Source organism: Cryptomeria japonica, chromosome 5, assembly GCF_030272615.1.
Source record: "Cryptomeria japonica chromosome 5, Sugi_1.0, whole genome shotgun sequence".
Classification (NCBI taxonomy): Eukaryota; Viridiplantae; Streptophyta; class Pinopsida; order Cupressales; family Cupressaceae; genus Cryptomeria; species Cryptomeria japonica.
This window is the reverse complement of record NC_081409.1, coordinates 323,989,378-324,004,933: the sequence shown is the minus strand read 5'-3', so window position 1 is coordinate 324,004,933 and position 15,556 is coordinate 323,989,378.

Genomic DNA, 15,556 nt, shown 5'->3' with positions numbered 1-15,556 from the left:
AAAGTCTTTAATCAGACTAGGCTCCTAACAAAGCGAACTTCGAAAGAGTTCAGAACAAGCTTGTGGGTATTCATCCCCACCGTGGTTTTTCCCATTTCGGTTTCCACATGAAAATTCTATGTGTTATGGGTTATAAGTTTTTCATGTGATGATTGAGTAGTTTTTGATTAAAGTTGAATATGCATGTAGTACTAAATGATTGTGGTATTATTAATGCTACTCATGCATGACTAAACCGGTAAAGTTGCTATCAAGATCCGAGATCTGTTAAAGTACTTTCAGTTAACTGGTTTAGTTGTCTAAAGCATTTCTATGTTTAGCCAGTATACCCATGGTTAAGTTCAGTGATGAGGACAACCGGTCAGGATTGTTTTAATATGATAAAGTGTTGAGAAAGTTTTTTCTTGTATTGATTTACCCCCCCTCTTAGTACCAGTTAGGGCATCATTTGTTCATCATTATTCATCAATTCGTATCAGAGCGACTCCAGGTCCTCGGTGGTATAAGCCTAATCACTTGAGGCAAAAGATCCTGCTTTAATGATGAAGAGGGAAGGTCCTAAGTTCAATAGGGATAACTTCAAAATATGGAAGGATAGAATGAAGATTTATATCAAGAGTTTGGGTGCTCAACACTGGAGCTATGTTGAGAATTCCTGTGTAATCCCCACTAGCACTCTAACCGATGATCAGAAAAGTGAGATTCAAGAAAATGGCCAAGTCATGGAAGCCCTTATTAGCAGTCTATCCGATATTGAGTTCATTGATGTACAAGATAAGGACACTCCTAAGGATGTATGGGACACACTGGAAACCATTTATGGTGGTGATGAGCATGTCAAGCAGGCTAAGGAAGAAAGCCTTAGAGGAAAATTTGAACATGAGGATGGTTGAAGGTGAGACCATTCAGCAATATGGCATAAGGATCAAGACTGTGGTTGGAGATATCAAGAGCATTGGTGGAACAATTGATGATGCCACTGTTGTCAGTAATGTTATGGGATCATTGTTACTGGTCTATGCAATCAGGGTTGCCGCTATTCAGGAGTTAAGATCTATCGACAAGACAAAGGTATCTCTAGACTCTATCATTGCAAAGTTGACTGTATATGAGTTGAATAGCTATGATGGCAGTGTTTAGAAGACTGAGTCATCCTTTAGAGCATCTATTGCACCAACCAAAAAAGGAAAAGAAATAAGATCCAGCTATGAATCTAGGCCAAACAGAGACATGGATGATGAGGAGATTCTGATGGATTTTGAAGCTCTTCTTGCCAAGAGACTTCCAAAAGGCACTAGAAAATATAGAGGTAAGCTTCCTCTAAAATGTTTTTCCTGCAATAAGATAGGACATATAGCTTTTAACTATCCTAACAATGACAATAAGGATAAAATGGAAAGGTTTAGAAAGTATAAAGGAGGAGGTAGGAGAAATTGTCTTATTGCAGTGGATGAAGGTGTTACCGATGAAGAGTCTGAGGATGAAGAGAATGAGGACATAGTGTTTGTAGCTGTAAAGGAAGAGGTGTCTGATCAGAAAGCCCTTGTCTCTCGCATTGACAACTCCAATGAGTGGATCATTGATAGCGGGTGTTCTCACCACATGACTGGTGACCGGAGAAAGTTTTTGTCTCTGGAAGAATATGATGGAGGTGTTTTCCGGTTTGGCAACGATGCACCTTGCATGGTGAAAGGAAAAGGATCCATCTCGCTGAATGGAAAAAGCAGTGTGGATAATTTCTACTAGGTGGAAGGCCTTAAGCACAACCTTTTGAGTGTTGCTCAACTGAATGACAAAGGACTCATTCTGGAGTTCAAAGGTGGAGTCTGCAGAATAATTGGAAAGAGTGGTGAACTTATTGCCACTGGTAAGCAGACCAAAGGAAACTTATTTCAACTGAATGCCAAGATTAGTTAGTGTCTGATGGCAAAGTTTGATGACCATTGGATAAGGCATAGGAGACTTTGTCATATGAATTTTGATAATATTGTAAAGGTGAGTAAGATCAAGGCAGTAAGAGGATTGCCTTTGCTGAACAAACTAGAGAATGCTTTATGCAAAGAATGTCAACTTGGGAAGATGTCTTCCTCAACATTCAAAGGTAAGTCTTTTTCAGCAGAGAACTTACTTGATCTTGTGCACACCAATCTGTGTGGTCCTATGAAAACAAGAAGTATTCAGGGAGATCGGTATTTCATGATTCTTACCGATGACTACTCAAGAATGATGTGGGTCACATTTTTGAAAGACATGTCTATGGTGTTTGGAAAGTTCAAAGCCTTTAGAGCATTGGTTGAGAAGGAGAGTGACAGAAGAATAAAGTATCTTAGAACTGATCAAGGAGGTGAATTCACTTCTGATGAATTCAACAAGTACTATGAAGAGAACGGTATCAAGAGGCAGTTGTCTACCCTAAGGACACCAAAACAAAATAGTATAGCAGAAAGGAATAACAGGACTATAGTTGAAGTGACCAGAACAATGATGATCCAAGGAAAGGTAGCTCACACTTTTTGGAGAGAAGCAGTGAGCACTGTAGTCTATATTATGAACTAGGTACGCATCAAGAAAGGTAAAGACAAAACCCCCTATGAGTACCGAAATGAGAGAACTCCTAATGTGAGTTATTTTAAAGTGTTTGGCAATAAGTGCTATATCAGGAGAGATGAGCATCTGAGAAAGTTTGATGCTAAATGTGATGAAGGAATATTTCTAGGATATTACACTAAAAGTAAAGCTCTCAAATGCTACAACAACATGACTCAGAAAATTGTTGAGAGTATCAATGTCAGGGTTGATGAATCCCCTAAGGAGCATGAGGAAACCTGCAGCAAGCTAGCGGAAGATGAAGTGGGTGTAGCCTTCTGGGAACTAGTTAAGAAGGAAACAAGTTTCAAACACCAGAAACACCTCAGTGTTCCTATACCGGTAGAAGCTGCAGCAGGTGAAGAAGAAGATGAAGTGGAAGAAGAAGAGGAAAAGCAAGCAGAACTAGCTAGGGTCATTCCTAGGTATGTGAAACTACATCATGATCCGAAGCAGATCATAGGAGATAAAGATGCAGGGATAATCACAATAAGAAAGGTGAAAGAAAACTCTTGCATGATTTCTAAATTTGAGCCTAAGACCACTAGAGATGCACTTACCGATGAAGACTAGATAAAGGCAATGGAAGAGGAGCTGGGCTAGATAGAAAAGAATGCAACATGGTCCTTGGTACCCAAACCGGAACACAAGAATGTAATAGGTACCAAATGGGTCTTCAGGATTAAGCTAAATGAAGAAGCACAGTGGTAAGCAACAAGGCAAGACTTGTATGCAAGGGGTATGCTCTGGAAGAGGGAGAAGACTATGGAGAAACCTTTTCCCCAATGGCTAGACTGGAAGGTGTCTGAATGCTACTTGCATTTGCAGCATTCAAGGGATTTAAAGTATACTAGATGGATGTGAAGTCTTCATTCCTGAATGGAATCCTAGAAGAAGTGTATATTGAGCAACCAAATGGATTTGCTTTGTTAGAAGATAGTAACATGGTGTGTAGATTACAAAAGGCCCTGTATGGATTGAAATAGGCACCAAGGGCATGGTATGAATAGTTACACTCACATCTTGTAAAAATAGGATTTTAGAGAAAAAGTGAGGACAACAACATATACCTGAAATCTAAAGGTGATCAGATACTAATTTGTAAAGTATTTGTAGATGACATAATCTTTGGAGGAGATGATGAAATGAGTCATGTATTTGCAGATGAAATGAAGAAAGAGTTTGAGATGTCTCTCATTGGAGAGATAAAGTTCTTCATTGGTCTACAGATTCAACAGATGAAAGAAGGAATCTTCATTACCCAGTCCAAGTATATCAATGAGGTATTGAAGACCTTTGGCATGGAGGAGAGAAAAGCGGTTGGAACATCGATGGTGACCGGTTGCAAACTGACTAAGGAGGATGAATCAGCATTGGTGAATGAGAAGGAGTACTGGTCAATGATCGGTAAGCTGCACTATGTGGTGCACAACAGACCGGACATTGCTAATGTAGTGGGCATAGTAGCTCATTTTCAGAAGAGTCTAAGAGAATCCCACTTGGTAGCAGTAAAGAGGATTGTTAGATACCTGAAAGGGACTATTGACTATGGATTATGGTATCCATACAATGGTGACTTCGATCTCAAAGTGTTTGCTGATGGTGATTGGGCAAGTAATGTGGACGATCAGAAGAGCACAACCGATGGAGCGTTCTTCCTTGGTGGAAGACTAGGGTCCTAGACGAGCAAGAAGCAGAGCTGTATTTCCCAGTCTACAACTGAAGAAAAATATGTGGTAGCATTTATGAACTGCACTCAAGCAATCTAGATGAAGCATGTACTGAATGGCTTTAAAGTGCCTATATCTGAATCGGTGAGTATTTTCTGTAATAATACTAGTGCAATCAATATTTCCAAAAATCCAGTATTGCATGCTAGGACAAAGCACATTGAACTCAAGTATCATTTCTTGAGAGAAAAGGTTCAGAATAAAGAGGTTGTATTAGAACATGTTTCCAGTAAGGAGCAACTAGCAGATATACTCACTAAGCCCTTACCGAAGACTACATTTACCTATTTGAGAGGTGAATTAGGGGTTTTGCCCCTTCATGAAGTAAACTAAAGTTGTGTGCTCCACATCAGTCAGGTACTATAATGACAAATCTTATAGGGTTGATGTGTTGAAGGATGCTACTCCACAAGGGGAGCAGCATAGTGGAGCTTGGAAGCTTGTGCCTCCACTTTGGTATTGTTGTCAAAGGGGAAGAAGATATCTAGAGGAGAAGATATCTGATGTATGGGGGAGAAGATATCTGATGATGAAGATATATGGCAGAGTACACACTAACCAATCCAGATGGTGGTGGTTGTGATCTTTGAACCGGTATATGATAACCGATATATGTTATTGGGCATGGTGCAGATACTGAGCAATGATACACTGAGTATCGCCATCAATGCCAAAGGGGGAGATTGTTGGCATATGATTTTTGGCATATGGACACTCCAATTGAGACATTGTGTGTGATTGAAGGTTTTGTCATTGATGGCAACCTTGCAATCCTATGGCACCGGCAAGACATTATACCGGTAAAGCATTACATAGGCAACCTTGCAATCCTATGGCACCGACAAGACATTATACCAGCAAAACATTATTCAAACAAGATAGTGCACCGACTTCAGCAAGATCAATCTACACCGGCACCGGCACAGAAGATGTACACCGACACAGAAGGAAATATGTATACCGACACTAAGGCCGACAGGATTTTTGATATGTAATATTTTTTTTATTATTGTAAGCCGACTTGGCAAATTGTAAAATGACTCTTGTATATAAAAGAGATCATTGTAGTCATTTGTAGGATATGAATAGGAAGCATAAAAATTATAAGGCAGACCTAATGTGTGAATTGTAGGTCAAGGGTATATGTAAAGAATAGAGCAAGAACCAGTACTAAATCTGGCATTGAAGATGCTATTGTAAAGCAATACAGAATATTGGATTTGTGTAAATCCTCATTGTAAGTCAGTGTGACTTCTTATTGAGCAGTGTGCTCTAGGCAGTTGGCCTTCCTACATGTGCAAGCCCCTATTGTAAGTAATATTCTCTTATTGGCCAGTAAGTGAAAATTGTGGGTCACAAATCCCACCGAGGTTTTTCCCACACCAGGTTTCCTCGTTAAACATCTTGTGTTATGGTGTTCTTTTCATGTGAATGTTTTTTATTCTATTATTTACATTAATTCTTGCATACCGGTATACTGTTACTTTATATTTTGCATATTCAGTTTCAAGAAAATTTCATTACCAGTCAAATACTGATTCACCCCCCCCTCTCAATATCTGTGAGAACCCTAACAATTGGTATCAGAGCCTGGTCCTCTATTTTCAGAAGCCTAATAGCTTGAGGAAGATCTTGACACCGGTAAAGATGGAAAATCTGATGAAGCAACTTGAAGGAGCTCTTACTGACTATGATGCAGAGAAGTTGAAAAATATCAAATTAGAAGATGATTTAAAAGCAGCTTAGGACATTATTCAAGCACTTCAAGAAAATCTTACTGTTACAAGAAATAAGAGAAGAGAACTTTGTGAAAAATTGCAAAATGAGAATGATGAAAAGGAATCACTAAATGATATGATAAGCAAATTGAAACAAGAGATTATGACAACAAAAATTGAAATGCAGGATATGACTATGAGATTTTGTAAAGAGATTGAGGACAGAAAGAAGAATGAAGAAGAATTGACCAGAAGACTAAGTGATGCAGCAAATGAGAACACAAGACTTAGCTATGAAAATGACATGTTGAAAATAGATCTGATGCATACTCAGAATGACTCAAATGAACTAATGAGACAAAAAGAAATCTTGGAAAGGGAATTGGAAACTGCAAATCAACACAAAGAAAAATTCAAGAAAAGCTTAGAAGAACTTGGTACCTTATTGAAGAATCAAAAACCCAAAGGTGACACTTCTGGAATTGGATTTGAAGTTGGAGAAAGCTCTGGTACTACAAATACCCAGGATCACAACAAACTGGTAAGACCTTCTAATACTTACAAATTCAATGGAAAATGCTTTAACTGTAATAAATATGGTCATAGGGCAAATGAATGTAGATCTAGGAATTATCAAAACATCAATCCTCCCACCGTTCAATGCTCCAAATGCAACAAAATTGGTCATAACTCTGAAAATTGCAGAATGAATGTAAGATGTTATGTTTGTGGAAGATTTGGTCATTTATCAAATAAATGCAGAACACAAATCGGCATAGGTTATGGGAAAGCTATTCAAAAAAATAATGTAACTTGTTATGCATGTAACAAGATTGGTCATATTGCTAAATTTTGTAGAAGTAAAGGTACACCGGTAGACAACAAAAGTACTAGTTTGAAAGGTAAAGAAAAGGTTGAAGAGGTTAAGCAAGAACTCTCAAAACAATGTATTAGAAAAGGTGATCTAAATATTGGGGATACTCCTCCACTGGTAGAACCAACAAATGCTCCACCGGCAGGACAATATGATACTCCACCGGCAGGACAGAGCAATGCTCCACCGGTAGGATGTTCTTCATCAAATTGAAGAAAATTATCTTGAGGGTTTGGCAATCTAATGAAACATGTGCTATTATTCCCTCAGTTAGAGAAAAGAAGTTGAAAATCATTCATTACCGGCAAATAAAGTTGAGCTAATACATTACCGACAAGCAATTAATGTGGTAGGTAGCAGAAAAGACTTTATAAAATAAGGTTTTGGCTCCATTTCATTTCACCATGAATTCAAACTTTCAGAGAGCACGAAGATTTCTGAGCTAAGGCATTTTCGAGCAAAGAGGCAAAGCACTTCAGCAATCAATCCATTCAAAGGTAGAAAAAGGTATTTATCATCATGGCATCCTCCTCTGCACCTGAATTCATAACAAACCCTACAGTAGTCGAAGTTATAAAATGACCTAGGCCCATGTTTCAGCTAGTTCCCGAGGTAGCTAAGAAAGATGACAACATAGGTGTTTTTTCAAAAATTCCAAAAGGTGTTGTTTATGCAGAAGACCCTAGAATGTATATTCATTGCAACATAGAGGAATTAGGTGATGAAGAAATCAAAAACATGTATAAGTCTGTTATATGTGACAACTCTGGGAATGTGAAACCTGAACATAAAATTGTTGAAACCCTAGGATTCACTAAAATCCTCTGCATTCCTGATTTTCCCAAGGAAGTGGTTAGGATAGTTTTAAGCAGGGTACATGGTTCATTCTTTTGGCTTGACTCAATGCATAAAATTACAAAGGAAGCTGTGAAAGCAGTAACAGGGTTACCCTCCACTGGAAGCAGACCCGACAAAACCAAGAAGGTTTCCAATGACTTAGTAACAAACTTAACTGGTGCAACATCCGACAAGAGATCATTGAGGGTTAATGATGTGACTGATACAAATGTTAGATTTGTTAGCATAATTTTAGGTTACAAAACAACTCATGCTAATAGGCTTAACTCAGTTTCCAGTTTATGCATAAAGAGTGCTTATGAAATGGTTAAGGACAATGTAAAAATTGATATCTATGAATGGTTAAAGGATTAGTTAATTGACAACTTAGCAAAAATCAAGAAGGATAAGAAAGGAACCTTTAGATTTGGAAATTTACTTATATGCTTAATGCTACACATAACCAAATAGGCTCCCGGTATAGGAAACAAGGAATTTGGATTTGACCTACCGGTAAGAAAACAATTGTCTGACTTATTCAACAACATGGGTGAAAACAGAGAAAAGAATATCAATGAGTATTTTCAAGCACTAAAGGTCAGAATGAATAAAAGAATTAGACTATCACAAGAAATTGTCAACAAATACAAGGATGATATATGTTTTGTAATAAAAAAGGATGAGATCTGGATGGAAGCAGTCATCCCAAGGACAATCTGGGTAACAGAGACGGGGTATGAAACAGATGACCACATAGTGGAAACTTATGCCAAAGCACTTCTAGAAGCCCCCAATGAACCAAAGGAAGAAGTATTTGGTAGTGCTGAGACCATCGAAAGTCAAATTCAATCTAAAAAGAGAGTGAAAAAGGTTGAGGCATTTGTGAGAAAAGGAACCAGACAAGCAAAAGCCATAAAGGAAGATGTATTAAAGAAAACCGGCATAACAGAAGATGAGTTGGCAGCCCAACAACCTGAAACTCATCTATCACCGGTAGATACTTCCTCAGAAGGAGATATGCTAGCAACTTTCAAAAGAGTTGTTAGGAAAAGAGACCCCTCACCGGTAACCACTCCTTCACCTAGAAGGACAAGACAGAAGCAACAAGCCATGAGATCTCCAGTCAAGAAAGCCACACCTAAGAAGAAGCTGACCCCCAAAAACAAGAAGAAGACAAACACTGACTTGGCCCCTCTTGACATATTACTGAATGAGATCACAGAGGAAGGAAAATTGAAAAGCATAGGGAAAATCTATGACACCCTATCAGATGATGAGAAAGGACAAGTTGAAGAGAGTGTCATATTACACATGGACATGTATAAAAAGTTTTTGTTGCAAGTCCTAAATGAAATTCCTGATGAACTATATAAAAGACTTGAGGCTAGAAGGCAAGGAATAATTGAATTGGATAAGAAAATTAAAATAGAAAAACTACTTGCAGTATACCCAGTTAACTCACCTAAGGAAATTGATGATCTGATAACTCAGGCCAACCGGACAGTTTTTTCCACTGCACACCGGCAAATTTCACTAATGGTAGGTAGAGTTATAGAAGTTTCAGAGGAAATAGAAAATGGTTGGGATACATTCTTGGTTGAAAAAGAAAAACAAGAAGAATATAGGAATCCCAAGCCCATTCTGGTATATCAGAAGGACAAGGATAAAGGGAAAGGTAAAGCTGGTCGACCACCAAGTATCAAGATCAGAGACAACTTACCCCCACCTCCTTTAAATACTCCACCGATAAAAACAACAACTACAGAAGATCATCCGGTAGCTGAGAATATGGAAACATAGGTAATAATCCTAATCCTGAAGTCCTATATACTATGAATGTTGATACTCAGAAAATCAACATAGTGGTAGATAAGGATTTGACAGATAAATCAGGAAACAAAGAGCAACCAACAGCAAAACAAAGAGCAACCGGCAGCAGATTCAGAGAAAAAGATGGAATCTGGAACACAAACAGAGAAACCAATAGAGCTAAAGGCTCCAGAACAGATGCCACCAGTAAGAAATGATGCAGGAAAACTAGTGCTTAAAGAGATGGAGACACAAATAGACCTACCAGAGGTCAATACTAGCATGGTCACTTCCACCAGCACTCAGTTTGTTGGGTCACCATCAAATGTTACAGAGGTATTGCTTGAATCTATCAAGAAAATAACTGATTATAGCTCACAAGCTTATAAAGCGATAGATGATTCAATTCTAGTTTTGAAATCAATAGCTCCCAATTGTAATATAGCCAACAAAGATTCTTTAGGCCAGTTGGATACACTTTGTAAATATATTTCTGGAAATTTTGAGCAAACAAAGGTAGAATCTATAGAGGAAAGTGTAGAAAAAGAGAAACATAAATTCTTTGAGGAAGGAATAAAGAAGTGTAACAGGGAATTTGACACACTTCTACCGGAACTGTGCAATTTATTGAAAGAGCACAAAACTCTGTACAAAGACACCTATAAGAGAAACTTTTTGACCATAGATGTAGACAAAAAGATGAGCAAGGTACAGGAAGAGATCAATAAACTTGCAGATAATTTTGTTAACTCACCTGATACATTATCAGCTTTTGAGGAAAAGATAACAAATTTTGAGGAAGAATTGCTCAAATTAGAAAGACAGAAAGAGAAAATAATAAATAAGGCAAAATTCTTGAGATCTAAACTAAGTCCAAGATTGGACTATTTAGCATCTCTGTGGAAGGAAATATCAGAGGCACTAACATAGGGAAACAAAACACCAGCAGAGCACTTGCAGCATCTCACCGGTACAGTATACAGAACTGAGACAACAATAAAAGACAACAAGAAGTTTATGGATGGTATAAACTTAATTTTGGGAGATATTCTTCAGATAATAACTACCCAACGACAAGGTTGAGGTTATGAATTGGTACAACTACAAAATCTACTAACCTTTGTCATTGATGCCAAAGGGGGAGTAGTAGATGAGAAAATTCAAAACACAGGGATCACATGCTCAGGGGGAGCTCTCACATTTTTGGTAACATTTTTGGTCTACACATTTTTGGATATCTTTTTGAAATTTATCATGAGTGTTGCCATCAATGCCAAAGGGGGAGATTGTTGGCATATGGACACTCCAATGAGACATTGTGTGTGATTGAAGGTTTTGTCATTGATGGCAACCTTGCAATCCTATGGCACCGGCAAAGCATTACACAGGCAACCTTGCAATCCTATGGCACCGGAAAGACATTATACCGACAAAAGCATTACACAGGCAACCTTGCAATCCTATGGCACCAGCAAGACATTATATCGGCAAACCATTATTCAAACAAGATAGTGCACCAGCTTCAGCAAGATCAATCTACACTGGCACCGGTACAGAAGATGTACACCGGCATAGAAGGAAATATGTATACCGACACTGAGGCCGACTGGATTTTTGATATGTAATATTTTGTTTATTATTGTAAGCCAACTTGGCAAATTGTAAAATGACTCTTGTATATAAAAGAGATCATTGTAGTCATTTGTAGGATATGAATAGGAAGCATAAAAATTATAAGGCAGACCTAATGTGCGAATTGTAGGTCAAGGGTATATGTAAAGAACAGAGCAAGAACCAGTACTAAATCTGGCATTGAAGATGCTATTGTAAAGCAGTACAAAATATTGGATTTGTGTAAATCCTCATTGTAAGTCAGTGTGACTTCTTATTGAGAAGTGTTCTCTAGGAAGTTGGCCTTCCTGCATGTGTAGGCCCCTATTGTAAGTAATATTCTCTTATTGGCCAGTAAGTGAATATTGTGGGTCACAAATCCCACCGAGGTTTTTCCCACACTGGGTTTCCTCGTTAAACATCTTGTGCTATGGTGTTCTTTTCATGTGGATGTTTTTTATTATATTATTTACATTAATTCTTGCATACCGGTATACTGTTACTTTATGTTTTGCATATTCAGTTTCAAGAAAATTTCATTACCGGTCAGATACTGATTCACCTCCCCTTCTCAGTATCTGTGGGAACCCTAACAATGATGAAGTGGTGACAAAGTATGTTGTCATTGATGTCAATAAGTGCTCAAGAAGGTACACCGGTATGCACCAGTACGAAGATTGGAGGTGGTTTTGGTCAACTGGGATGGAGTGGATCGGTGTCAGGGTTCACTAAGTGTAATTACCAGTTGGTAGTCTCTGTTCAGTCTCAGGGTTTCCGGTATGGCCTGTGCAGTGCAACCAATGGTGTTTTGTAAATGTTAAGGATAAGGATTAGGATGCCACGTCAGCTATGTGCACGTGAAGGATTTCCTTGCGGATTTTACCTCGGGAATGCACAATTTTTTGAGTGGTGTATGAAGAGCATGTGATGGGTTACCGTTTTCCAGATGTTGTAAAGATTGGACGATGCAGAATGAATTGTGATCTGTTTGAGATTGTTTTATTCTATGCAAAGTTTTTTAATGACCATGATTGGACCGCTTGAAATTGTAAACCTAAAATACTTAGGGTTTAGGGTTTATGTTACCGACCTAATTTTTGTCTATAAGGTCAAAGAGTTTTGATATCGTTGTGGTTGGAAAATGTTGTGTTTGTGTCTACATGTTGAGATACTTGCCAAACCAGAGTGTGGAACCTTCAGAGTGTGATTGCAGAGGAGACGAGTTGAAAAGGATCTGCCTTACCAAGTAGTGTTGTTATCAGATCAAAGATTTACCTGTTGACTTCTAACCATTTCAATAGAAGGAAAATCCCTTGACCGGGTAGCTTTAACTGGCTTGTTGTAAATCCTCTAACCAAGTGACTCAAGTTCATTGAGTTCTTTAAATCCTTTAGCAAGGTAACCTTTAAAAGGGTTTAGAGCCATCCCTTAGTCGAGTGATCTCTAACAGGATCGATTCCTTACAGAACCTTATTGTAAAGTCTTTAACCGGACTAGGCTCCTATTAGAGTGGACTTCAAAAGAGTTCAAAACAAGCTTGTGGGTATTCATCCCCATCGTGGTTTTTCCCATTTGGGTTTCCACGTGAAAAATATGTGTTATGGGTTGTAAGTTTTTCATGTGATGATTGAGTAGTTTTTGATTAAAGTTGAATATACATGTAGTGCTAAATGATTGTGGTATTATTAATGCTACTCATGAATGACTAAACTGGTAAAGTTGCTATCAAGATTTGAGATCTGTTAAACTACTTTCAGTTAACCAGTTTAGTTGTCTGAAGAATTTATATGTTTAACCGGTATACCCATGGTTAAGTTCAGTGATGAAGACAACCGGTCAGGATTGTTTTAACATGATTAAGTGTTGATAAATTTTTTGCTTGTACTGATTCACCCCCCCCCCTCTTAGTACCAGTTAGGGTATCATTTGTTCATAATTATTCATCATAAGATTCTTGTCTTCCGATCTGAGAACAAGTGTCCATGTCTTGTTTTGTCTAGCTGATCAATTCTTCATTCATAGCATTAATCTAGTCATCATCCTTCAATGCTTCTTTTACTATTTTAGGCTCAATAGTAGAATTCAGACAAGAGTTTTCTCTAATTTTCCCTCTTGTCTATACACCAACATTCTTGTCTCCTATAATTTGGTCTTCTGAATGATTTAATATAACATACCCTAGTATTACTAGTTCTGATGCTATGCCTTCTGCTTCATGTTCAACATCTTCTTCATCGCTTTCTTGATTTACCGATTGAGCACCTATTTCTGCATTTTTTTGTTCATCATTCTTTTGGACTTTCGGTTCTATAAACACAATGTTTTCTTCATCATTTTCAAGCTTAGATCTGCTAGTCTCATTAGATTTCTCAGAGAATTCATCAACTTTAACATTTACACTTTCAAATATCTTCTTAGTTTTCTTGTTATAACATTTGAATGCTTTACTCTTGGTAGAGTATCCAAGAAATATCCCTTCATCACACTTAGCATCAATTTTTCTAGTAACATCATCTCTCTTAATAAAATTTTACTCCAAAAAATTTTAAACTAGCTGACATTAGGAATCTTACCATTCCAAAGTTCATAAGGTGTTTTATCATTACCTTTCTTAACAAGTACCCAATTTAAAGTATAAATAGTTGTACTAACTGCTTCCCTGCAAAACATCTTAGGTACTGCACCTTGTATCAACATTGTTCTAGTTGCTTCCACAATTGTCCTATTCCTTCTCTCAACAATTCCATTTTGTTGTGGAGTTCTAAGTGCTGACAATTGCCTCTTAATTCCTTGTTCATCACAAAACTTCACAAACTCATCAGAAGTGAACTCACCTCCCCAGTTAGATCTCAGACATTTCAAACTCCTCCCAGTTCCCTTTTCAACTAAAGCTTTAAATGCTATGAATTTACTGAAAGCCTTAGACTTTTCTCTCAAAAAAGTTACCCACATCATCTTTGAAAAATCATCGGTAAAAATCATAAAGTACTTATCATCATAATAACTTCTAGTCCTCATAGGACCACATAGACCAGTGTGAGCTAAATCAAGGATATGCTCCGAAGAAAAAAGATTTCTCTTAAAAGATACAAAAGTCATCTTACCCATCTGACAGTCCTTACACAACACATTGTCTGGTTTCACAAGCTGGGGCATACCTCTTACAATACTTGATTTGCTAACCTTTATCAAATTGTCAAAGTTCACATGACAAAATCTCTTGTGCCATAACCAACTGTCTTCAATCTTATCCACCAAACAACTATTCACATTAGTATTCAGATGAAAAAGATTACCTCTAGTCTGCTTTCTAGTAGCAATCAACTCTCCTTTACTTCCAAGGATCCTGCACACTCCACTCTTAAATTTAAGAAGATATCCTTTATAATTTAACTGTCCAACACTCAGTAAGTTATGTTTTAATCCATCTACCCAAAAGACTTCATCTACATTACTTTTTCCATTCAATGAAATAGATCCTTTACCTTTAACCATGTAAGGTGAGTTGTTACCAAACCTTACCACAACGCCATCCAATTATTCAAGATATATGAATTTGTTTCTATCACCTGTCATGTGGTGTGAGAAACCACTATCTATTATCCATTCATCATTGCTATCCATGCATGATACCAAATATTTTTCATCAATAAAATCCTCCTTCACAACAACAAAGATAATTTCCTCATTGTCCTCTTCCTTAGATTCCTCATCTGTCACACCTTCATCCACTGCAACGTAGCAATGTTTCTTTCCTTTTCCTTTAAATTTTCTGAACTTTTCCTTTTTATCACAATTAAGACAATTTGCAGCAATGTGTCCAATCTTATTGTAGGAAAAACACTTTAGAGGAAGGTTACCTTTGTACTTACCGGTGCCTCTAGGAAATATTTTAGCCAATAGTGCCTCAAGCTCCATCAGATGATCTTCATCATCACCATCTCCTCTGCTACCACCATGACTAGACCTGCAGTCATGATTATAACAAATATCCTTTCCTTTCTTCACAGTATTACCAGTTACAAAAGCCTTAAAAGAAGATCCAGCTGGCTTAGAAACACTATTATCAAAGCTGTTTAATTCAAATGTAGTCAATTTAGCAATGAGGGAATCAACAGTAACTTTATCTTTAGAAACAAATCTCAACTCTTGTATTGCAAATACCTTAATAACATATTGTGGTATTAGAGTTCTAAGCATCTTACTAACAATAGTATCTTCTTCAACTTTACCTCTAGCACTCTTAATACCACCTACAACTTCCTTAATCCTTTGTCCATATTGTGCTATATTCTCACCATCAACCATTCTCATATCATCAAATTTACCTCTAAGACTTTCTTCCTTAGCCCTTTGTACATGTTCATCACCTCCATAAATCAAGCCTAATT